General features: G+C 40.4%; 1 protein-coding gene across 1 annotated transcript in view; it reads right to left on the bottom strand.

Annotated features, from left to right (window-relative positions):
- Positions 1-26,001, bottom strand: part of LOC149068450 (uncharacterized) — a 57,034-nt gene extending 31,033 nt beyond the window's left edge. Inside the window, exons 1-4 of the mRNA XM_089251635.1 lie at positions 25,956-26,001; positions 22,473-22,572; positions 10,938-11,013; positions 2,481-2,648 (exon numbers count right to left, since the gene is read on the bottom strand). The gene's annotated coding sequence lies outside the window, so the exon portion shown is untranslated. The remainder of the gene's footprint in view (positions 1-2,480; positions 2,649-10,937; positions 11,014-22,472; positions 22,573-25,955) is intronic.
- Positions 26,002-26,535: the final 534 nt, after the last annotated feature.

The following is a 26,535-nucleotide window of genomic DNA, read 5'->3' on the forward strand; positions in this document are numbered from 1 at the left end:
GTCCTTCTACAGCCACGGTCCTTTTACGACCCTCCAAAAAATATAAAATTTTTATATGACCTTAAAAGAAGTTACAGTGGATCCATTTAGAACTTTTTTTCCTCTTAGTGCACTCATTTTCGTGGTTCCAGCTCTTACCAATACTCATCGAGACTTCCCGTTTATAGCGTTTTCCCGCTTACCACGTTTTCAACGACAGTTTTCTGAAAAACGTTACAAGCAGTGGTCAAGAAAACCAGTAGCCATCTTACACGAACGATCGTGACTCGAGTGATTCATCTCACTGAATGAGCAGTGTTTCTCAACTGCCGGGTCCCTGATATCAGTCAAACCGGGCTATGAGTGGTTTATTGTTTCATTTTTACCCATTTATTTCCCATTAGTCGTGTGCATGGCCTGTCCTTCCAATCACGAAAAAGAAATCAGCTGGGCCGCGGGATTTCAAAGTTTGAGAACCACTGTTACAGAGAGCAAGAAAGTCGTGCAAAGAATGACATAAATTGCCTGCAGCGTCATCTGCCGGTATGATTTCACAAAAATAATAGGACAGCTTATTGAATCAATTTTGGTGTTTTGTCTCACATAAATCTGCTTCCAGAATTAAATATTTCTTATATATATTGCTTTCTAGAAACCGCCAGTTCATCCCAGGACACCCTACCCATAAACAGGAGGGATTATTTTCAAAGTGAACAACGTTTAAAAATTTTACTTTAGGAAATGTGAGTTCTTAATTTTGCACATGCGCAGTATCACACGAACACACGTCGTTTTGAATGTCGGTAGTACGTCGCGTGCTGGAAAATCGAACTCAACGCCACCCTTGAGACAAGATGCATTACCTCGTAATGCCGACGTGATTCAAAGTGACGTCTGTTGGCATGCAAGTGATGCCGGTAGACATTACGCATGGGCAAAACAGTGACTCGTAATTCTTGCATTTTTCGTCAGAAGGTATTTCTAAACTGGCGTTACTTGAAAAGAGTAATAGAAAAACCGTGGCCAGTTATCGTCCAGTGAGTTTGACGAGCTCCCTCTCGAAAATTTTGGAAATTATCATCAAAAGGCAGTTTGTGAAGTGGATAGACGAGAATAATGTATTGTCGGATGATCAGAATGGGTTCAGGAAGGAGAAGTCACGTGTGACTAACCTCCTTTGCCTCTATGATCTCGTGAGTAAGGCTTTGTGTAAGGGCAAAAAGGTAGATGTTTTTTACCTTGATTTCCAGAAGGAATTCGATCGGGTCCAACCAACACCACCTATAGAAAAAGGCCTCCGCACGAAGCTTGTGACGTCAATGAAGAAGGCCATTTCTCGTATTGCCATTAGACATACAGCAAAAAAAGGTAAAGATATCACATGCGTCGGTCTGCTATATCCAATGGCAATAGATGAAATGGCCTTCTTCAGTGACGTCACGAGCTCCGTGCGGAGGCCTTGTTCTATTGGTGGTGTTGGTCCAACATGGTAAACTCTTGAAGCGTTTACGCGAGATTGGGGGCAACTTGCTGAATTGGATAGAATCGGGATTAAGAGATGGAGTGAAGTTTCTCAAGGAAGTGTCCTTGGCCCCATACTTTTTTCACTTTTTATCGATAAACTCGATCAGGGTATCGATGGGATTGCTAGCAAGTTCGCAGATGACGTGAAGCTAATGGGGGTAATCGGGAATTAAAGCCTTATTGCTCCAGACCAACTTAAACAGTATTACAGCATGGGCAAATGAATGGAGCATGACGTTTAGCGTTGACAAGTGCATGGTCGCTCATTTTAGTTCGAATAACCCACTGTTCTCTTACGAGTTGAATGGTGTCACTATCCCGGACGCAACTGGGGGTCACCGATTTGGGAATTCTCATTGACGAGCGACTTAGGTTTTCTGAACATTGTTCAGCGGTGGTACAAAAAGCGAATAGAATGCCCGGTTTCATTCATAAAAACGACTCCTAGTTCGTCTTGCACTAGAATATAACGTAAAGTTTTGGAGACCATACCTACAAAAGGACATAGACTTGGTTGAATGGGTGCAGCGAAGAGCCACGCGTGCTACGAGTTATTGATACAAAATCATTCCACTGCATCGATAAGTCGTTAGTAAGGGGCAATCCCAAGTTTTGGTGTCGAGGGAGTTTTTGTCCAATTGGGTTGTTAATAAATGGAATAGCTTATCTCTGGGGATCGTGTACTCTAACACAATTGATACGTTTAAAAAAAAGTACGATCAACACAGTGGGATAAATCGAGACGCTATGTATCCATGATAATAGTATCCGGATAATAGGTATCCATGCTCAGATACGACAACACAACCCTTTTCATGGGCAGTGTATTACTTTTCGTGGTATAAGCTTTTATATTGGGTTGCTGTAGTTTTTAGTTACATTTTTTTTTTACATCCATATTTCTTCAGGGCATCGTTTTCGAGCCACCTCGTTGGGAAATTCCTGTTGGGGCCTTTGCATTTGTATTTGACACTTACCATGAGCTTGACCGGAATACTCAACTTCGGGTAGGAGATAGGCACTAGGGTTCAAACGTGACGAGGCATTTGGCACCAGAGTGTTCGACCATTCGAAGACAGAGTAAGGCGATAAGGGTAGTCGGTTATCGTTAGAGATAAGCAAGTCTTCAGGCCTCAGCGTGATACCTACGGGAAAAAAAGAAGAAAAAAGTAACTGAACCTGAACATCACGTAAGCCGTAACAAGTGTGAACCAAGCACCCCAATACTATATCGATCAGCCATAATATGTATTCACACCATGCCAGAAAAGAGCTTGGTTCTGTGTTCAACTCTTACTTCACCAAACAACAACCCTGACCATATCACTATATTGCAATTTACTGCCATTAATGAGATGGGTTGGAAATTAAGGTCCTGTCTATATGTGGTCGCCTCAAGTTCGATAGGGAAAATATCTTATCTATACCCTCCCTCGGGTTTGAACCCGGGACCGTGATCCTTCACGATGGTAGACGAGCTTCTTCTCACCACCACGCCACTCGGGCGCATATGTGCGTTCAACCAGCACCTCCTACAGATAGAAGGCCACTGCAGTGTGTTTGACATAAACGTCATTAAGACTACCTACCAAGTTTGCCACATTTTTAAACACAGCCATCCTGTTTCGTTTCTTCTTACTTTGGCGTAGAATCTTCCTGACTGGCTCACAATTACCCCATAGTGATTAGATGTGGGGCATAAAAATCGCCAATTCTGAGCCCGATCATTTCTTTTCCTCGCAACGATGATATACTAGCAGGGATTTTTTTTCCTGAATATTTTGAGGGAAAATGGGCTACTTACTGACGTAACAAGCAGACTGCGGAGGCCTTCTATCTCTAGGAGGTGATGGTCCAACTCCGGTTCTTCACGCAATATCCGCAAATTAATCGAATAGTAGCGGATCAGATTTGATCAGAACACCTCAGTGCCCTCTATCGGCTAACATTCGAAGAACGTTAGAGATAACGTTGCCTGCCCGGGACACACGAATCGAAGGAAATTATGTAAATAAATAACACGCTACTTACTTACGACACGTATAGTGAGAACCATATGGACTCCCCCTAAATCGAAATGCCCGCCACCGACGGTAGGCAACAGTCTTCTAAACTGGCGCGTTCCCGCACGACAGGTCGCGACAACACTACAACTACTACTGCTACAAAATTTCATATATATATATATGAGTATTGCATCGCCAACTCACGTCCAAAGGAAGGAAGGGAAAGGCTATTCACGAAATGCGGTCACGCATTGGTCATAAACACGTCTCACCTCCCTCCACAACACACAAAACTTAACTATCAAAATGAATAATAAAAAAAATGTACAGTACACGCACAAAAATATTCACGATCAATATCAACAGGAGACGAGAAGGCGGTGGGGAATGAAATAAAAAATAATATGTATAATAACTGTATATTTTATATAATCAATAAAGTTTTAGGAATGATAATAATAAGAAAAACGTGTTTATCCTTTCTTATGCATTACGAGAGGGCAAACATGTCCGCCATTGACAGGACGTGGGGTGGAGGAGGGTGTTGCATGTGTTTTTTTCCGTTCCACATGTGTGTTGGCAATGCAATTACTTTGTGTGTTTTTCATTTTCTTTCTCTCTCTCGCCCAGGATCGAATCCAAGGATTGTTGTTTTCTATTTCGTGGTTCGATCCACAATTTTCGGGATTATGTTTGCCTTTTGGGGTGGGCGATACGATGGCTAACTTTTTTTTTTTTTGTTTTTTTTTTGTCAGTTTTAACCTCGTTTCAAAAATGGAGTTTGCTTGTGTACATGGAAATGGTCAGAATCGCATCGCATAATTTATGGTACAGAGAAGGTGCACAAACTTTTCGGTTTTCGGAATGTATTTCCTCCCACTTTTACGGGCCGTGCAAGAGCCTGATAAGTTCTTGAAGGGTCATGTAAAAAGTCAATTGGAGGGTCGTATGAAAACTGAATAATTCTTAGAGGGCAATGTTTGCTCTCACTTTAATGAGCCTGATAAGTGCTTGAAGGGTCAAGTAAGAAGTCAATTGGAGGGTCGTATGAAAACTGAATAATTCTTAGAGGGCAATGTTTGCTCTCACTTTAATGAGCCTGATAAGTGCTTGAAGGGTCAAGTAAGAAGTCAATTGGAGGGTCGTATGAAAACTGAATAATTCTTAGAGGGCAATGTTTGCTCTCACTTTAATGAGCCTGATAAGTGCTTGAAGGGTCAAGTAAGAAGTCAATTGGAGGGTCGTATGAAAACTGAATAATTCTTAGAGGGCCCTATTTCCTTTCACTTTAACGGGCCTGATAAGTTCTTGAAGGGTCATGTAAAAAGTCAATTGGAGGGTCGTATGAAAACTGAATAATTCTTAGAGGGCAATGTTTGCTCTCACTTTAATGAGCCTGATAAGTGCTTGAAGGGTCAAGTAAGAAGTCAATTGGAGGGTCGTATGAAAACTGAATAATTCTTAGAGGGCAATGTTTGCTCTCACTTTAATGAGCCTGATAAGTGCTTGAAGGGTCAAGTAAGAAGTCAATTGGAGGGTCGTATGAAAACTGAATAATTCTTAGAGGGCAATGTTTGCTCTCACTTTAATGAGCCTGATAAGTGCTTGAAGGGTCAAGTAAGAAGTCAATTGGAGGGTCGTATGAAAACTGAATAATTCTTAGAGGGCCCTATTTCCTTTCACTTTAACGGGCCTGATAAGTTCTTGAAGGGTCATGTAAAAAGTCAATTGGAGGGTCGTATGAAAACTGAATAATTCTTAGAGGGCAATGTTTGCTCTCACTTTAATGAGCCTGATAAGTGCTTGAAGGGTCAAGTAAGAAGTCAATTGGAGGGTCGTATGAAAAGTGAATAATTCTTAGAGGGCAATGTTTGCTCTCACTTTAATGAGCCTGATAAGTGCTTGAAGGGTCAAGTAAGAAGTCAATTGGAGGGTCGTATGAAAACTGAATAATTCTTAGAGGGCCCTGTTTCCTCTCACTTTAACGGGCCTGATAAGTTCTTGAAGGGTCATGTAAAAAGTCAATTGGAGGGTCGTATGAAAGCTGAATAATTCTTAGAGGGCCCTATTTCCTTTCACTTTAACGGGCCTGATAAGTTCTTGAAGGGTCATATAAAAAGTCGATTGGAGGGTCGTATGAAAGCTGAATAATTCTTAGAGGGCCCTATTTCCTTTCACTTTAACGGGCCTGATAAGTTCTTGAAGGGTCATATAAAAAGTCGATTGGAGGGTCGTATGAAAGCTGAATAATTCTTAGAGGGCCCTATTTCCTTTCACTTTAACGGGCCTGATAAGTTCTTGAAGGGTCATGTAAAAAGTCAATTGGAGGGTCGTATGAAAGCTGAATAATTCTTAGAGGGCCCTATTTCCTTTCACTTTAACGGGCCTGATAAGTTCTTGAAGGGTCATATAAAAAGTCGATTGGAGGGTCGTATGAAAGCTGAATAATTCTTAGAGGGCCCTATTTCCTTTCACTTTAACGGGCCTGATAAGTTCTTGAAGGGTCATATAAAAAGTCGATTGGAGGGTCGTATGAAAGCTGAATAATTCTTAGAGGGCCCTATTTCCTTTCACTTTAACGGGCCTGATAAGTTCTTGAAGGGTCATATAAAAAGTCGATTGGAGGGTCGTATGAAAGCTGAATAATTCTTAGAGGGCCCTATTTCCTTTCACTTTAACGGGCCTGATAAGTTCTTGAAGGGTCATATAAAAAGTCGATTGGAGGGTCGTATGAAAGCTGAATAATTCTTAGAGGGCCCTATTTCCTTTCACTTTAACGGGCCTGATAAGTTCTTGAAGGGTCATGTAAAAAGTCAATTGGAGGGTCGTATGAAAGCTGAATAATTCTTAGAGGGCCCTATTTCCTTTCACTTTAACGGGCCTGATAAGTTCTTGAAGGGTCATATAAAAAGTCGATTGGAGGGTCGTATGAAAGCTGAATAATTCTTAGAGGGCCCTATTTCCTTTCACTTTAACGGGCCTGATAAGTTCTTGATGGGTCATATAAAAAGTCGATTGGAGGGTCGTATGAAAGCTGAATAATTCTTAGAGGGCCCTATTTCCTTTCACTTTAACGGGCCTGATAAGTTCTTGAAGGGTCATGTAAAAAGTCAATTGGAGGGTCGTATGAAAGCTGAATAATTCTTAGAGGGCCCTATTTCCTTTCACTTTAACGGGCCTGATAAGTTCTTGAAGGGTCATATAAAAAGTCGATTGGAGGGTCGTATGAAAGCTGAATAATTCTTAGAGGGCCCTATTTCCTTTCACTTTAACGGGCCTGATAAGTTCTTGAAGGGTCATGTAAAAAGTCAATTGGAGGGTCGTATGAAAGCTGAATAATTCTTAGAGGGCCCTATTTCCTTTCACTTTAACGGGCCTGATAAGTTCTTGAAGGGTCATATAAAAAGTCGATTGGAGGGTCGTATGAAAGCTGAATAATTCTTAGAGGGCCCTATTTCCTTTCACTTTAACGGGCCTGATAAGTTCTTGAAGGGTCATATAAAAAGTCGATTGGAGGGTCGTATGAAAGCTGAATAATTCTTAGAGGGCCCTATTTCCTTTCACTTTAACGGGCCTGATAAGTTCTTGAAGGGTCATATAAAAAGTCAATTGGAGGGTCGTATGAAAGCTGAATAATTCTTAGAGGGCCCTATTTCCTTTCACTTTAACGGGCCTGATAAGTTCTTGAAGGGTCATATAAAAAGTCGATTGGAGGGTCGTATGAAAGCTGAATAATTCTTAGAGGGCCCTATTTCCTTTCACTTTAACGGGCCTGATAAGTTCTTGAAGGGTCATATAAAAAGTCAATTGGAGGGTCGTATGAAAGCTGAATAATTCTTAGAGGGCCCTATTTCCTTTCACTTTAACGGGCCTGATAAGTTCTTGAAGGGTCATGTAAAAAGTCAATTGGAGGGTCGTATGAAAGCTGAATAATTCTTAGAGGGCCCTATTTCCTTTCACTTTAACGGGCCTGATAAGTTCTTGAAGGGTCATATAAAAAGTCGATTGGAGGGTCGTATGAAAGCTGAATAATTCTTAGAGGGCCCTATTTCCTTTCACTTTAACGGGCCTGATAAGTTCTTGAAGGGTCATGTAAAAAGTCAATTGGAGGGTCGTATGAAAGCTGAATAATTCTTAGAGGGCCCTATTTCCTTTCACTTTAACGGGCCTGATAAGTTCTTGAAGGGTCATATAAAAAGTCGATTGGAGGGTCGTATGAAAGCTGAATAATTCTTAGAGGGCCCTATTTCCTTTCACTTTAACGGGCCTGATAAGTTCTTGAAGGGTCATATAAAAAGTCGATTGGAGGGTCGTATGAAAGCTGAATAATTCTTAGAGGGCCCTATTTCCTTTCACTTTAACGGGCCTGATAAGTTCTTGAAGGGTCATATAAAAAGTCAATTGGAGGGTCGTATGAAAGCTGAATAATTCTTAGAGGGCCCTATTTCCTTTCACTTTAACGGGCCTGATAAGTTCTTGAAGGGTCATATAAAAAGTCGATTGGAGGGTCGTATGAAAGCTGAATAATTCTTAGAGGGCCCTATTTCCTTTCACTTTAACGGGCCTGATAAGTTCTTGAAGGGTCATGTAAAAAGTCAATTGGAGGGTCGTATGAAAGCTGAATAATTCTTAGAGGGCCCTATTTCCTTTCACTTTAACGGGCCTGATAAGTTCTTGAAGGGTCATGTAAAAAGTCAATTGGAAGATCGTATGAAAGCTGAATAATTCTTAGAGTGCCCTATAAAAGCTGGATAGTTCCTTAAAGGACCGTGTAAAATAAAGCAGGATAGTTTCTTCAAGAATCTTTTGAAAGCCTTATGGCCTGTTCAAGGACCGTATTAGAGCCAGATGATCTCTTCAAGGTCTGTATAAAAACAGTCTGTCCTGCTCCCCCTTAATTTCTAGGCTGTGGAAATAGTCGGAGAAAAGTCAAACACCTGCATAAAAAAAAAAAATGTAATTTTTCCCCCCTCAGCTGTCTTTTGTGAAAGATAGATGGCACTCAAACTCATATGTCGCAAATACAGCGGTACCTCGGCTAACAAAGATAATTCGTTCCGGAATCATTTTCGTTAGTTGGGAACCTCGTGAGCCGAAAAGCCGAGCCTAATCAGTTGTGCAGACGGGCCTATCTAAGTCCGGCGCTGTATGCGACGATATAAAAAAATAGTTTCTTTAATGATTAATAGTCGATAATTGATATATGTGTGTGCGTGCGGCAAAGTTGCAGAGCACTTGAGCAGCCCGCGACACATTTCTAGAGCACTTAAGTATCCCGGGCACATTTTTCAGATCACTTAAAACCGGCATCTCCAACCCGTTGCTCGCGAGCACAACGGTGCTCCCTGAAGTACCCAGAGTGCTCGATTCTCGTGTCTGATTTCGTGCTCGCGAGCACTCGATCTACTTTCTGATTGAACAACCTTAGATGAATTGCATTCAAGGTTTGGAATCATCGTCATTTTATGCATTAAATATGTTAAATTTGTTGTGAGGGTGCTCTTCTTTTGATGATGGGTGCAGGCAGTGCTCGCGACTGGTTGAAGACCTCTGACTTAAAAAGATCCACTGAACATTTAGGGATCGCTAAAGTGGCTCTATAGAGGACTTATCAATGGGGGGGGGGATATTGGGAGCCTGCAAACTAGGGAAAAGTTTTTCTCGTTTTTGGCACACCCAGTAAGATATCAATATTTCATATTTTTATGAAGAGTAGTTGATATCATGAGTATCATTCAGGCCCCATCGATGCTGACGTAATACTTGAATGACCCCCTATTTTTCATGCAAATTTTGGTACGAAATAAATATTTTTGGCAATTAAAAATTTTAATGAATGTCATAGTATTTTGTAAAAAAATTTAACAAAGAAATTCGATATTTTATGACTTCCAAAAATGAAATTTCATCCTCATTTTCAATCTGAATTTTTTGTTTTTGGCCATGACCACAAACAGAAATACATTTTCATTTGACAATTTCTTGCAATATCGCGTATGGACCCCCGAATTTTTCAAGTATTACGTCAGCAAATTTTTAGTCATTTTTAACCCCCCCTCCCTTGTCAGCAAAAGTCTGCAAAAGTCTGATCCCCTTCCCCTCCTCCTGTCAGCAAAATTCCGTCAGCACTGCCCCTACCTCTTAATGCATATTGGTGAGATCAGAGATCATTTACAGATAGCTTAAATGACCCATGGCACAACTCCTGAACATTTAAGCGGCCCGTGGAACATTTAGAGATCCCTTGAGTGACATGTGGCATAGTTTTAGAGCACTTAAGTGCCCCCCCGCCCAGTGTAGTTCTACATCACCGGAGTTACACCCACGCCACATTCCCCTATTACTTAAGAGATCCGCGGCATAATTACGGATCATTTGAGTGACGCGTGGCACAGTTCCAGAGCACTTAAGCGGCCCGGACACATTTCCGGAGCACTTGAAGGATCTGCCAAACATTTAAGTCCTGTTCACATGTGCAATAAAACATCCCTGGAAGTTCCCAGTAACGAGGATTTTCGCTACAAACCATTAACATGACGTTTAGTTTAGGCCAGTAATCCCCCCCACTTCTTTCCGGAAGTCGTCACTGGTTACGTGGGTTGAACGGAAGTGGTTGATTCAAGATGGCTGACGAAGGAGCTTGCAGTAGTTTTCGCGGCGCGAAGGATTATGGGAGAGAAGGTCGGTGTCGACCACCAATCCACCCCAAGAAAGATGGGTTTTTTTTTATGAGCTTCTCCCCCACCTTTTTTTTCCCTACGAGGGGAAAAAAGTTGTCATGCCGGTAATTATCACCAAAGAAACCCCCAATCTTGGACATGTGAACGGGGCTTTAGAGCTCACTAAAGTGGATCTGTAGGGAACTTGTTATTAGGGAGAATATTAGTCCAGGTGCCCACAAACTAGCGAAAGGTTTTTCTCGTTTTTGGCGCACCGAGTAAGATGCCATTAAGAATATTTCATATTTTCATAAAGATGATGACGTAAGTTGATGACGTAAGCATCACCCAACCCCCCCCCCCCCTCGTCCAAATTGGAAACCCCGATCGATGCGGACGTAATACTTGAATGACCCCCTTTCCCGTATTTCCGTGGATTAAATATGGTCATCCTTGGCTTTTATCGCATTGTATTTATTGATACTTCTTCTACCGGAACACCTTTCGCGGACTAGATGAAACTTCTGAGAGGGCTGTATTTGGCCCACGGGTCGGAGGTTGCGCACCCTCTGCTCTTATGCGACTGATGGCGTTTCTTAACAGCTCCTCAAGAACTGGTGGACCTTCCATAAATACATTTCGAGCACATTCAGTGGACAGCTGCAGACATTTCAGATTGTAAGGACGCCACATGGACCTCAATACCCATGAACTTGCGTGAATGACGTGTAGTATGCAAAATGGAAGAACTCAAGTAAAGCGTACGCACCTTGCCCACAAGGACTGTCCCTTCGACTGAAGTGGTCTCGACCTGGTTTATTTCGGCTGCACGATGAGAAACTAACCTGTAACACAGAAGAAAGTTAATGAGTGGAAATTTTCGTGGTTGGTCAAAAAAGTACTCATTGAATAAAATTCGATGTCATTTTCCTCAATGGCCCAACGACACGACGAGTACCACGACTGCGTCTGTTTCAATGTACATGGTGTCCCATAAATTTCTAAATAGATTAAGAAATTCATAAAAGTTCAAGGAATTGGTATATTTTTGAATGTGCGACGATGAAGTAACTCTCCGCTATCGGTACGAAAGTGTTTAATAGCTGGCTAATGCGAAGATATGCTTAGGAATGAGAGAAAAACTCTACTGCCCTCGCGGGGAGTCGATCCCACTCCCTCTCTCTTTCTGGGAGAGCGCCCTGGACGGCAAGGATAAGTCGCCATCTGGTGGCAGTATCAGCAAATTTTAGCTTTGGCCTAAATTAGGTCCGACCGTGCACACATACGGTCCCGAGCTCCAAGGAAAGATTGAGATATTTGTTACCTTTGTAGTCTAGTGGTCTAGGGTGCTCTCCGGCAAGACAGAGCACGTGGGTTCGATTCCCCGCAAGGACAGTAAAATTTTCTCTAATTCCTAAATATATCCTCGCAGCAGCGAGCTGTTAAGGACCTTCGTATTTGAATGCGGTTTACTAAAAATATTCATGTCACGAATGGAGATTTTGTTTACACGCAAAATATTTCAAATTTTTGTCGATCGAGGGCGCTGCACGAAAGTGGATCACCGTAAACATGAAAATCAGAGTCCTATAAAACGCAGGATGTGCGATTAACAGCTCATTTTTGAATTTTCGTGTTACTGGCACTCACATAAGGTTTTCTCTCCGATGTTGACATTGGTGGATAAAGCACTGTATTGATGAGGTTCTTTTACCTTAGCCACGAATCGCTGGTTGGAGCTCCACGAACGTTCCGGACACTGAAGTGATTGGAGAAAAGTTCAGGTCTCCGATCACTCTTGCCGGACTTACGTGTAGCGCCTTCTTTCGACAAAAAATTGAACCAATTGTTTTCCATGTAACAGGAAAAAATCCCCCTGCGTGAGGACGTCACTCTCCGCTATCCATACCAAGGTTTTTAACAGCTGGCTGATGCGTGAGATATATTTTGGAAAGACAGAAAATTCAACTGCCCCTGTGGGGAATCGAGCCCGTGCCCCCGTCTAGTGAGTCTAGGGCAGTGTTTCTCAACCGCCGGCCCTCAGTCAAACCGGGCCGTGAGTGATTCATCTTTTAATTCTTCCCCATTTATTTCCCATAATCGTGTTTATGACCGGACCTTCCACTCGAAAAAAAAAAAAAATACTCAACCGGGCCGCGGCTTCCAAAGGTTGAGAACCACTGGTCTAAGGCGTTCACCCGGAAAGTGAAAAGACGTGGGTTCGATCAGCACCTCCTGGAGATAGAAGGCCTCTTCAGTGTTTGCCATGAACGTCATTCAGACTACCTAGCAAATTTGCCACATTTTGAAACCCGGCCATCCTATTTCGTTTCTTCTTTTTTTGGCGTAGAATCTTCCCGATTGGCTCACAAAATACCGCATAGTGATTGTGGATGTGGGGAATAGAAATCGCCAATTCTGAGCCCGATCATTTCTTCTCCTCACAACGATGGGCAGGGAATTTTTTTTTCCCCTGAATATTCTGAGGGAAAATTGACTAACTGACGTCACAAGCAGATTGCGGAGGCCTTCTATCTCTAGGAGGTGCTGGTTCGATTCCCCGCAAGGGGTGGGGGGAAATTTCCAAAATATATATCTTTGCATCAGCCAGGCTGTTAGTAACCTTTGCAATCAACTAATATCGGGCTAGACCGGATACATGGGGTCGATTCCCGTTTGAGCACGCATTATTCTTTCATTGATTCCGAATTTTCATTAACTTTGAAACTAATTTCTTCACCAGTGTCAAATTTTCATTAACTTTGAAACTAATTTCTTCACCAGTGTCAAATTTTCATTAACTTTGAAACTAATTTCTTCACCAGTGTCAAATTTTCATTAACTTTGAAACTAATTTCTTCACCAGTGTCAAATTTTCATTAACTTTGAAACTAATTTTTTTCACCAGTGTCAAATTTTCATTAACTTCGAAACTAATTTTTTTCACCAGTGTCAAATTTTCATTAACTTTCAAACTAATTTTTTTCACCAGTGTCAAATTTTCATTAACTTTCAAACTAATTTCTTCACCAGTGTCAAATTTTCACTAACTTTCAAACTAATTTCTTCACCAGTGTCAAATTTTCACTAACTTTCAAACTAATTTCTTCACCAGTGTCAAATTTTCATTAACTTTGAAACTAATTTCTTCACCAGTGTCAAATTTTCATTAACTTTGAAACTAATTTCTTCACCAGTGTCAAATTTTCATTAACTTTGAAACTAATTTCCTTCACCAGTGTCAAATTTTCACTAACTTTGAAACTAATTTCCTTCACCAGTGTCAAATTTTCACTAACTTTGAAACTAATTTCTTCACCAGTGTCAAATTTTCACTAACTTTGAAACTAATTTCTTCACCAGTGTCAAATTTTCACTAACTTTGAAACTAATTTCTCCACCAGTGTCAAATTTTCACTAACTTTGAAACTAATTTCTCCACCAGTGTCAAATTTTCACTAACTTTGAAACTAATTTCTCCACCAGTGTCAAATTTTCACTAACTTTGAAACTAATTTCCTTCACCAGTGTCAAATTTTCACTAACTTTGAAACTAATTTCCTTCACCAGTGTCAAATTTTCACTAACTTTGAAACTAATTTCCTTCACCAGTGTCAAATTTTCACTAACTTTGAAACTAATTTCCTTCACCAGTGTCAAATTTTCACTAACTTTGAAACTAATTTCTTCACCAGTGTCAAATTTTCATTAACTTTGAAACTAATTCCTTCACCAGTGTCAAATTTTCATTAACTTTGAAACTAATTTCTTCATCAGTGTCAAATTTTCAATAACTCTCAAATTGTTTCTTTCATTAAATCGAAAAATTTAAGCAATAAGCATCGTTGAAAAAAAACGCGAAAAATGCATGAAGCAATTTGAATACAGGTACGTCCCGTAAAACTGGACACAAGTCGTCCATCGAGTTTTTTTCAGACGTTTTACTGTTCATTTGGGTTCAGAATGCCAAACTTGCCAGGGTGCTTTTCTTTTAGTGATGGTTAAAGGCAGTGCTCGCGACTGCAAAAAGGTTGAAGAACTCAGTACCTAGTTATTATTTTGCTGCTGTATACCGTCGACGCTCGTTATGACAACCATCCATTATTGCGGCCATTCCATTGTAACAACTGGAACGGTGAGCCTAATTTTTTTTTTTTTCAATTCATCCCATGCTATTTTTATAGCATGGGACCAATATAGCGACCTACAAAAATAATTCAATCCAATACAACGCCCGATGGCAGTTCAGCTCGGCCTCTTTTCTCACAAAGAAACGAATATTGTTTGCCGAAATTGTGCTTGACATTGACCCTTTATATCAGAGGTTCTTGACCAATGAGCCTTGACCCACATTACGGTCGCAGGGACTTCCAAGGTGAGTCGTACAAGAACAATCACAACCGGGGATTCTTGAGGCACGAGCAGCGTTCGCGACACGAAGCAAGGCAGCACTCTGTTTTGCGGCCAACGGAAATCAGAAAGACAGCGCAAATTGAGACACGAGGTGACACTACGCTAAGCGCGTGTACGCGTGCAATCGTTGGCGCTGCTGTTGAGACGCAGATTTTCGTGCCCCGCGCGCACGATTCTTCGTATTCGGTAAGGGTTTTCTAAAAATTAAACCGTTATTTTATTTCGTTCTGAATTTTTATTAAATATAATTGTTCTTTGCAAGGTTTTGACTTTTCATTAGCTCGAAATTTTCTTTCATTATGGAGTTATTTTTAATTTTGGAATTCATTAATTTCGGAATTCATTAGTGGATTCATTAGTCATTAATTTAGGAATTCAGTATGAGATTCATTAATTTCGGAATTTATTATTGGATTCATTAATCATTAATTTAGGAATTCAGTATGCGATTCATTAATTTAGGAATTCAGTATGGGATTCATTAATTTCGGAATTCATTATTGGATTCATTAATCATTAATTTAGGAATTCGTTATTGGATTCATCAATCATTAATTTAGGAATTCAGTATGGGATTCATTAATTTCGGAATTTATTATTGGATTCATTAATCATTAATTTAGGAATTCAGTATGGGATTCATTAATTTCGGAATTCATTATTGGATTCATTAATCATTAATTTAGGAATTCAGTATGAGATTCATTAGTTTCAGAATTCAATATTGGATTCATTAATCATTAATTTAGGAATTCAGTATGGGATTCATTAATTTCGGAATTCATTATTGGATTCATTAATCATTAATTTAGGAATTCAGTATGGGATTCATTAATCATTAATTTAGGAATTCAGTATGGGATTCATTAATCATTAATTTAGGAATTCAGTATGGGATTCATTAATTATTAATTTAGGAATTCAGTATGGGATTCATCAATTTCGGAATTCAGTATAGGATTCATTAATTTCGGAATTCATTAGTGGATTCATTAATTTAGGAATTCAGTATGGGATTCATTAATTTCGGAATTCATTAGTGGATTCATTAATCATTAATTTCGGAATTCATTAATGGATTCATTAATCATTAATTTAGGAATTCAGTATGGGATTCATTAATTTCGGAATTCATTATTGGATTCATTAATTTCGGAATTCATTATTGGATTCATTAATTTAGGAATTCAGTATGGGATTCATTAATCATTAATTTAGGAATTCAGTATGGGATTCATTAATTTTGGAATTCAGTATGGGATTCATTAATTTCGAAATTCATTAGTGGATTCATTAATTTAGGAATTCAGTATGGGATTCATTAATTTCGGAATTCATTATTGGATTCATTAATCATTAATTTAGGAATTCAGTATGGGATTCATTAATTTCGGAATTCATTATTGGATTCATTAATCATTAATTTAGGAATTCAGTATGGGATTCATTAGTTTCGGAATTCAGTATGGGATTCATTAATTTCGGAATTCATTAGTGGATTCATTAATCAATAATTTAGGAATTCAGTATGGGATTCATTAATTTCGGAATTCATTAGTGGATTCATTAATCATTAATTTAGGAATTCAGTATGGGATTCATTACTTTCGGAATTCAGTATGGGATTCATTAATTTCGGAATTTATTAGTGGATTCATTAATCATTAATTTAGGAATTCAGTATGGGATTCATTAATTTCGGAATTCATTATTGGATTCATTAATCATTAATTTGGGAATTCGTTATTGGATTCATCAATCATTAATTTCGGAATTCATTATTGGATTCATTAATTTCGGAATTCATTATTGGATTCATTAATCATTAATTTAGAAATTCAATATGGGATTCATTAGTTTCAGAATTCATTATTGGATTCATTAATCATTAATTTAGGAATTCAGTATGGGATTCATTAATTTCGGAATTCATTATTGGATTCATTAATCATTAATTTAGGAATTCGTTATTGGATTCATCAATCATTAATTTAGGAATTCAGTATGGGATTCATTAATCATTAATTTAGGAATTCAGTATGTGATTCATTAATTATTAATTTAGGAATTCAGTATGGGATTCATTAATTTCGGAATTCAGTATGGGATTCATTAATTGCGGTATTCATTAGTGGATTCATTAATCATTAATTTCGGAATTCATTAATCATTAATTTAGGAATTCAGTATGGGATTCATTAATTTCGGAATTCAGTATGGGATTCATTAATTTCGAAATTCATTAGTGGATTCATTAATTTAGGAATTCAGTATGGGATTCATTAATTTCGGAATTCATTAGTGGATTCATTAATCATTAATTTCGGAATTCATTAGTGGATTCATTAATCATTAATTTAGGAATTCAGTATGGGATTCATTAATTTCGGAATTCATTATTGGATTCATTAATTTCGGAATTCATTATTGGATTCATTAATTTAGGAATTCAGTATGGATTATTTTAATTAATGTTATGTCTTCATTAATGTAAACTTTAATGACCAATATATAATATGCAATCTCCGGGAACCTCCCAAATGCCAAGGTTGCAGGCCCGAAATCGTTTCCTTTTGAAAACGCTCGTGCACTTGAAACGCGTTGCTGTATGCGCATCCCCTCGCTACGCACGGGCGTGTTGACGTCATCGCATTCGGGTCCCGCCCACTCGCGAACGCTGCGCGCGACTCAATTTGCGCTTAGCCTTATTCACACAGGGGGGGGGGGGGGCTTCCGAGATGAGTCGTACGCATTCATTTACGGGCTGTTACAAATGCACTTACTGCGTGACTGGTTTCACTAATTTTTAAAAGAAAACAGACCCACGGGTCGCGAAGCTGGTCATGTTGTTGATTTTGGGTTGCTGCTGAAAAAAGGTCGGGAACTCTTTATATATTGTAGAATCTGGTTAATAGGTTCGAGTATATTGCTTACAGCAATTTTATTTTCTAATCTGAAGCATTTTTGCTGCCACTAGATTCCATTATAGCAAAATGAATAATTTAATTCCTTGTTCAGCCCAAATAAGAATCCTTTTGTACACATTTTTTTTGAACGTTCGATATAACGTCCTTTTTCCGAGGTCGTTATAACGAACGTCGGCCGTACAATTATGCTTCATTTAATTGGGACGGGTCACGTGGACTTCATCTTATTAGGATCATTCAAGTATTACGTCAGCATCGGGGGGAAGGGGGTTTCGGATTTGCTGACTTTTGATGACAAGGAGGGGGGGGGGGGGTTTCAAGGTTTCTTACGTCATCAACCACACCTTTTTGAACATATGAAATATTCTGAGCTGCTGACGGGGGAAGGGGGGGTCAAAAATGGCTGAAAATCTGCTTACGTAATACTTGAATGGCCCCTTAGCACAAAGGGTGAAGAACTTGTATTTATGGTATATTTCTAAGATGTGGTATATTTCTAAGATTCTAACTTTAACTACACAAAAAAGCAAATAGTCTCGCGATGACGTGACGGAACCTAAGTTCTTTCTCGCAGGGCTAACAGAGTTAATCGTGATCGTCGCATACGCACGCCAAGCACCTTCCCGTGACTGATGCATTTCGCCAGTCCTTAAAAGTCTTCTCGCAAACCGTGAGCAGTTTGGGAAAATCGAAAAACATCTCAGAATCTCCTCTTTGTGAACGGAACGGAATTTCTTAGGAGTCTTTTAAATTGGAAAACCGCCATCTTATATAATCTTCTCCTCCATCGATCCGAGAGGAAGTAACCAACTCTGCCAAACGATAAATAAATATTGATGGGGGAAGAGGATAGATCCGCCCCCACCCCCCCTCCCCATCGCCCCCGTAAATTTTTCTTCTTCTTCTTCGAGAGAGAGAGAGAACTAAATTAGATGAAAGTCTCCCCGCGAAGTAAGAAGGGTCTCCTGTCTACGCCACTGTCCTCATTCTTTCTATAAAGGAAGGGGGAGAGAATACAATTCTTCCCCCCCCCCCACCCTGAGGCAGAAAGAATACAAAAATCGATGCTCCAAAGAAAAACGGTGAGGGGGGATCCTCCTCCCCCCCCCCACCTACAGCCTAAAGGTTAGTTTCTAACACTTCACTATATTCTTTTGTACCCACGTATATAATCACATTACATAATTCACTTTACGGGAGCGGGGTGAACGGGGTAACATTAGTAATGGTAAATGGAATGTTCTCTTTCTCTTGGAGTTGATATTAATAAAAGGGTTTTTTTTTGGATAACGAAGAATACCAAAAAAAATACGGGACGATTCTGTTATAATATGATTAATGACTTTAGTTCATTTAATGGACCAATGGGAATCGATATATTGACGGTACTACTGTATGTGTCTATCTATTTTATGGGAATACATGCGATATGACTGATGTACATAATCAGAAACCGATCGATATGGAGTTTGTAATGAGCACGCACGACAAACACGTAAAAAGTAGGGTGACCATTTATCATACAACGGGGAAAACCGGGACAAATCTCGATAAAAACCGAGAACATAATGCGAATAATAATCATTCTGTCAGAAACCGGGATGGTCTTCTGAGAAAAAGTGTTTGGGGTCATTCAAGTATTACGTCAGCATCGGGGGGGGGGGGGTTTCGGAAATGCTGACTTTTGATGTGGAGGGGGGGGGTTTGAAGGTTGCTGCTTACGTCATCAACCACCCCCTTTTGAAGATATGAAATATTCTAAGCTGCTGACGAAATTTTGCTGACAAGGGTGGGGGGGGGGGGTCAGTGTTTTGCTGACAAGGGGGAGAGGGAGGGGGGGTCAAAAATGGCTGAAAATCTGCTTACGTAATACTTGAATGGCCCCTTTCTCAGAGAGCAGCATTGCAGGTACGAATTTCACGGCAATGGCTAAAATTACTGGTGGCTAAATAAAGCCTGGGCCTCGCCAAAATGACCACCGTAAACAATATTGAACCTAAAGGAGGTGGTCCTTGTTCAATGCCGGATCATGGGGCAATATTTTTGAGACAAAACCAAAGACACCATATTGCTAATTAGTGTTAAAGGTGCGCGACAGGTGGAGCTGAACTCGCTGTAATAGAAAGGGGCCGTTCAAGTATTACGTAAGCAAATTTTTGACACCCCCCCCCCGCCCCTTGTCAGCAAAATTTCGTCATCAGCTCTGCCCCCTCTGAATCCTAACTCATATTTTCATAAAGAGTGGTTGCTGACGTAAGCATTATCCAACCCCCCCCCCCATCGATGCTGACGTAATACTTGAACGGTCCCCAAAGTAGTAATTCAAAAATGATACTGTACTTTAACGCGAGGTGGCTGCTCTCCGGTTTTTCCCGTTTTTTACATGACGCCTACTTGGATTTCTATTCTTTATTGAAGTCAACGATTGAAATTATTTTTCATCTCTCAAATTATATTATGATAATTACAACCACAAATAATAACACATTAATCTCCCACATTTGCCTTGGTGAACATTTTATTTCGTGGAAATCCTTTTAATATGTTGCAATTTGCTTCGTTTCTCGCCATTGCGATCTTCCCGTAATTTCAGCTATATTTGGCAACTTTGTGCACTTTTGGCGGCGTTGTTGGCGATAATTGGCGATGTCCCGTATTCGGAATCCCAATTTCCCGTATTTCTCTCGAGGAAATATGGTCAGCCTAAACATGCGCATTATGTCACCAGCACCTATAGAACAAGGCCTCCGCACGAAGCTCGTGACGTCACTGAAGAAGGACATTTCACCTATTGCCATTGGATATAGCGGGTCGACGCATGCCATATCTTTACCTTTTTTATGCAGTACAGTCGAAACCCGTTTTAACGAATACCGTTATAGCGAAAATCTCGTTTTATAACGAACACTTTTCTAATCGCCCCCCTTTCCAGATAAGTTGTCATAGGAACAATACAAAAACCTGGAATTCCTTTGTTACGAAATGATTTCTCCGGTATTTTGGAGTTCATTATAGTGGATTCGACTGTATATCCAATGACAATAGGAGAAGCAGTTTCCGGGACGGTATTTTATTAGCCAAAAACCGGGACTGTCCCGGTTTTCTGGAATATCTGGCCAGCCTACGGAAAAGTGGTATTGTGGGTAATTGGAGTTAACGGAATTGTAGATGGCGCCACTAGTCCTTGTTTGTGTGTGTCGGCGGTGTTCTCTGGCAAAGGATTTCGGGACGCAAATTTCAATATATACGCGGTGATTTAGTTATTCCTCCTCGCTGCATGTTACTGTTTACATTTGCCAACTTTCTTCATGGCCCCTTAAACACGCCTCCCCAATATGATCAAAAATTGGGGAGCATCTCCTAGTTTCTTATCGCACGAAGAGTCTCTTCGAGTGTTTCATTTGAGGAGCGGTAAGGTCGACTACACAGCTTCAGCACGTACTTGCGGACCATTTCTGGACCAATAAAAAATAACGAACTAGTGCAAAAAAAAAGGGCAAAAACTGTAAAAACAGGTGGCACAACGTCGCCACCCGAATCCCCATTTTTTTTTGTTTATACGCCATATTTCTGCCAAAAAATGCACTATTTTTACGATTCAAATAGGCATTTCTAATCGTAAGTAATTTCTACATAGAAATGTTAACTTACCTAGTTTTAACGAAGCACACACACTAGCCGCACCAGAAGTTTACACGCGCTTGAAAAATTTCGTGTAAATCACCCTGTAATCTGAAAAAACTTCCAGACAACAACTGGTAGGAGATGAAATAAATGCCGTCGGTGAGTCCATGGCCTCCACATCCTAGAGTGGGGCCCCCTAGGCTGGAGCTTCTAGTAGGGACCCCCCCCCCCTCTAGACTTTTCACGGGCACTTTTTTGGTTAATTTATAGCGTGAAAAAAAAACAAAAAAAGTGAACAGAATTGTCCCGGGCCCCATGGATGGAGCCCTGTCAGCCCCGCCCTTGTGAGGGGCTCATGGGTGAGTCACCTACAGCTGCTGAATCGGCATGAAAAGTCTTTGTCCTAAAATCCGTGAATAGCACATAATCGGAACCATAGTGCAAAGCCAGCCCAGTTTACGATAACAATAATTCAGAATAATTTGGAAAAATAATTTCCAAATTTTTGAAAGAAATAATTTCCAAATTTTTGAAAGAAATAATTTCCAAATTTTTGAAAGAAATAATTTCCAAATTTTTGAAAGAAATAATTTCCAAATTTTTGAAAGAAATAATTTCAGAATTTTATTAAAGGAAGTAATTTCAGAATTTTTTTTAAAGAAAATAATTCCGGAATTATTGAAATTATTATTTCGTGATTGAATTTCCTAAAATTATTTCACAACTGATAAAACTTTCTTATTCATAGGAGAATAAGTTCAAGAATTACTGAAAATTATTATTTTTTTAAAACGAATATTTTCAGAATTATCGAAAGAAATAATTTCGGAATCAGTGATAAAAATTATTTGACAATTAATGAGAGAAACTATTTCACAATTAATGAAAGAAATCATTTGACAATTAATGAAAAATATTATTTGAAAATTAATGAAAGAAATTATTGACAATTAATGAAAGAAATAATTTCGGAATCAATAGAAGGTATAATTTTTTCAGAATAAATTAAGTCTTTAATTATTTTGGGGGACACCCCCCCCCCCAGGCCCTTCTTTTGAGATATACTGTTAATATGTATTCCACTCCATGTTACAATACCAAATGTCTCACGTTGGAGGCCCGCGAGCTTCGAGGGAAGTTTCAATTTGACCCGCGATGTATGAAAGGTTGCAGACCCCTTCCTCTCATATCCGTCACACATGTCTACACTTACACCCGCCTCGTGAGTTTTACATTTCCTGAGATTTCGGTAATGTATAACTCCCGAATTTCCTGAGAACTCAAGGAGCGTGCCTCCTTTTCCCGCATTTTCTGAATTTTAACATGACTAGAGGACAAACCTTGGTACCATCGTTAGATATGCAGGTACTGTACACCGAAGGGACAGCCGTCGCACTCGTCTGGTTGGTACTCTGGCTCGATTCCACGCTTCTTGGAGGCCTTGGGGGGTGAGGGAAAGAAACATATAAACAGAATATTAACACTACTTACATATCAAATCACGTGACATCATAAATGTTCGAACAATGAAAAGAAAATACGTTTCAAGGAGTGTGTAGGGGGCAAGCCACCCACACAAGCCGAAATCAACAACGCTGTGCTAGATTCGTTTTTTAACCGGGATGTGCAACGAGGCACCTAAAACAACTTGCTACACATTTAGTGGGACAGACTGGTTCGACTCTGGACCACAAATCAGGGAAACATATTTCGCGCGTTTGATGTCATATAAATTCTTCACCCGACTCCAGTGTCGCTACTTTTTGTTTTCGAGTGAAGCAAACAGACTCTCTGTATCTTCACTGAAAGAACGAAGAAGGTCGAGACACGATGATGCGATAGTCCCTTCACTTGAGGACAAAAAGTAGCGACACTGGAGTCGGGTGAAGAATTTATAGAACATCAAACGCGAAATATACTCTGGCGGGAAATAAAATCCCAACACCAAGAAGAAATTAGTTTAGAGCAGTGGTTCTCGACCTTTGGAAGCCCGAGGTCCGGTAAATGTCTTTTGTGTAAGTGAAACGCTCGGTCATACACACAACTAACGAGAAATTAATAGGGAGAAATGAAACCGCGATCACTCACGGCCCGGTGTGAACTAGTGTTAGGGCCCGGTACTGGGCCGCAGCCCGGCGGTTGAGAAACACTGGTTTTAGAGGCATGAGATTTAGGCAAAGCAATTGTCTAGGTAACATACTTATTTGATTAGGTCACACAAGGTTTTCAAGGTTAAAGTAAGCGCGAGAAGATTCACTTCAAATGTGAAATGGTTTTACATTAATAACCACTGTATTCATTATGTGGGATGGAGTTCCATGCCTGTTGCACTTGGTCAGTCATATCAGCAACGGTTAATGCTGTTTGTGGATGACGCTGGATCTGTCTTTCAATAATATGTGCTCGATGGGAGAAAGATCTGGTGACTTCGCAGCCCAAGCCAACACGTCGACACTCTGTAGAGCACGTTGGGTGACAGTGGTATGAGGACGAGCGTTATCCTGTTCGAAAACACCCCCCCCCCTTACCCTTGAATACTACTCATGAATGGCAGCACAACCGGTTCAATCACCAGTCTGAAGTACAAAGTTGCTGTCAAGGTGCTGGGAATAACGGCGAGAGTGCTCCTGCTGTCATAGGAAATCGCTCCCCAGACCACAACTCCTGGTGTAGGTCCAGTGTGTCTACGTCGCAGACAGCTTTGTTCCAAGCGCTCACCTGGCCTCCTTCTTACCAACGTACGACCCATCCCTGGCACCAAGACAGAAACGGCTCTCATCTGAGAACACAATAGATCCCCACTCCGCCCTCCGATGAGCTCTAATTGGACACCATGGGCGGAGATAGACTTGGAAGTCTGGGGGGGGGGGGCACGGTCATTATTGCTGGGGGACACGATGATGATGATGTTAATTCATATATACAGTATACATTAGATCAGTCGACATCACCTTTGACGCTGGTGCCCCCCCCCCCCCCGTATCTCCGCCCATGTTTGACACCACTGACGTCGCAGATGGCAGTGATTTGGAAAGTGATTTAGTGGAATGAACGCTACAGGCCGTCTGGCTCGGAGCTGTCCCTCAAGTAATCGATTTGTTACAGTTCGCTGTGTCACTCTGGGGACAACAGAAGCTGTAATTTCTGCTGCAGCTGCAGTAGGATGCGCCCCAGCCATGCGGCGAATACGGCGGTCTTCCCTCTCAGTAGTGGCCCGTGGGTGGCCGGACCCCGGTTTTCTCGAGACAGTGCTTTCCCGTGACCCCCCCCCCCCCTTCCCATTGCTGCCAATAATCATGCACAGTGAATACATCCCTGCCAAGTCTTCCGCAATATCGCGGAAAGAAAATCCACCTTCTCGTAGCCCTCGATAAAACTCAGTAAACTGATGATACTGCTTTCTTCGTCTCCTTCTCACGTAGTTTACATCGCGTATTTAAAGCAAACGTGGGTTGCATGATCATACTTATTCGTCTAGTGCGAAATTTGAATGGGCGTCATCTTTCACACGTGCAAACACGCCTCCCAAATTTCGTTTATCTAGTACAACTCCTTCTTGGTGTTGGGATTTTGTTTTCCGCCAAGTGTTTTCCTGATGTTGATTGTGGTTATATATACTACTCACATTATATATCTAAAACTTCACGGCAAAGCAGGTATCTATTGCTATGCAGTGCTGTATTTCCAGGTGGCGCTGCCATATGTTTCGGAATCTGGAAGTGAGGAATCAGAAAATGAATGAATTTTATTGTGACCCGATGAGTGGTAATAGAGTTCGTATGTTGATACAAATGTCTTGGGTGTGCCACGAGACCCCTGCAATAACTTATTACGCATAGAATTAATAGAGTTGCGCGTACAGTTTAGTAGTAGTATATTTTCAGGTGGTACTGCCATCTGTCTCCTAATCTGGAAGTAAAAAATTGGTGAATGGATGCATTTTAGTTTCGGGACCTGATCGATCAAAACTGAAGTGATACATATTACAATCATTAAGCTTCATTCCCAACCTGAACTATAGACGGCAGCACTGACACAACAATAGATACACACACTCAGACTGTTAGGTACATACGCTTTGTTCCTCTGCAACGAAACTGGGATGGAAGAGATCTAGGTAACGGGATAAGTCCGGTGGCAGAGTCCTAGTGTCCATTCATGAGGTGATACAGAAGCGAATCCAGAATGATATGTCCGGGCTTGAGTGAATTAGTGGGATTAGAGATCGTTTGGTGATATACGTCCCGTGTTTTATGGAACTGAACCATTAATTCTCCCAATATCACTTTTTGCACTCAGTCTCTTATGACAGTGTTTCTTAACCGCCGGGCCCTGACCTCATTCATACCGGGCCGCGAATGATCAGCCGTTTCATTTTTCCTCATTCATTTGCCGTTGGTCTTGTGTTTGACTGGGCCTTCCACTCACAAAAATGAATGAAACTGGGCCGTGGGCTTACCAAGGTTGAGAACCACTGTCTTATGAGAAACCGCCTCCACATCGTTTTGCTCCTGCTGTTGTTCGACCTTCTTTTTGGAATTCGTGGGGGGGGGGGGGGACGCGCTCAAGTTCGTGCCTAGAAGTTGGCAAACCAATTTCAGCCAACCAAACTACAAACTATACTGTAGTCACAGGGGCGGCTCGTGAAAGAATCTCTACCCGTCGGCACCTATTTTTGGTACCCCCGTCTACGTTTTTTTTGGTCGCCAAAGCTTTTTTTAGCCCTTTCAACTGGGATCGGATTCAAGCTACAGGAATAATCCCCCGCACCACTGTGAGTCCAAGAATTTTTAGAATATACAGTATATATAAGACTTACGTACCATCTGAAGTTCCTGCTCCAGCAATCCTGTTGCTGCTTTGATGGATAGAACCATAGACTTAAGATATAAATAGACCGCGCACGCTATTCATAAAACTTGTCGAACGTGAAGAAAAGATGAGCAGTATTGTCGGGGAAAGAACAGGTTCTGCGCTATTACATTTGGCGCGTTTTCGCAGAAGCTAGGATGTTGCTGTAACGAAATTTGACTCAATTCGATCAAGTTGATGAAAACTTTCCTTCATTTTTTCAATGAATTTCACTCATTTTTATGTGAAATATTTAGGGAGTATCAGATTTGAAAAAATAAATTCTATAAAATAAACAAATATTGGAAAACGGAATTTATTTATTTTCCATTAAGTGATAATTCTTAATAATTTCTTAACACATGGGTTTTTAAATTTTAATTGAATATATAATATTTGAAGGAAGTGAATATAAACAGTATAAATTTCATGAAATAAATTTTTTTGGCACAGTTTTTAATAGCTTTCTAAATATCTATACACACACAGGAAACAAAATATTGTATACAACAAATATATAATGTTTATGTTACTGTAAATTTGATAAATCCG

This window comes from Pholcus phalangioides, unplaced genomic scaffold (assembly GCF_987345545.1).
Source record: "Pholcus phalangioides strain wild (caught in Gottingen) unplaced genomic scaffold, Ppha-v1.0 ptg000027l_1, whole genome shotgun sequence".
Classification (NCBI taxonomy): domain Eukaryota; kingdom Metazoa; phylum Arthropoda; class Arachnida; order Araneae; family Pholcidae; genus Pholcus; species Pholcus phalangioides.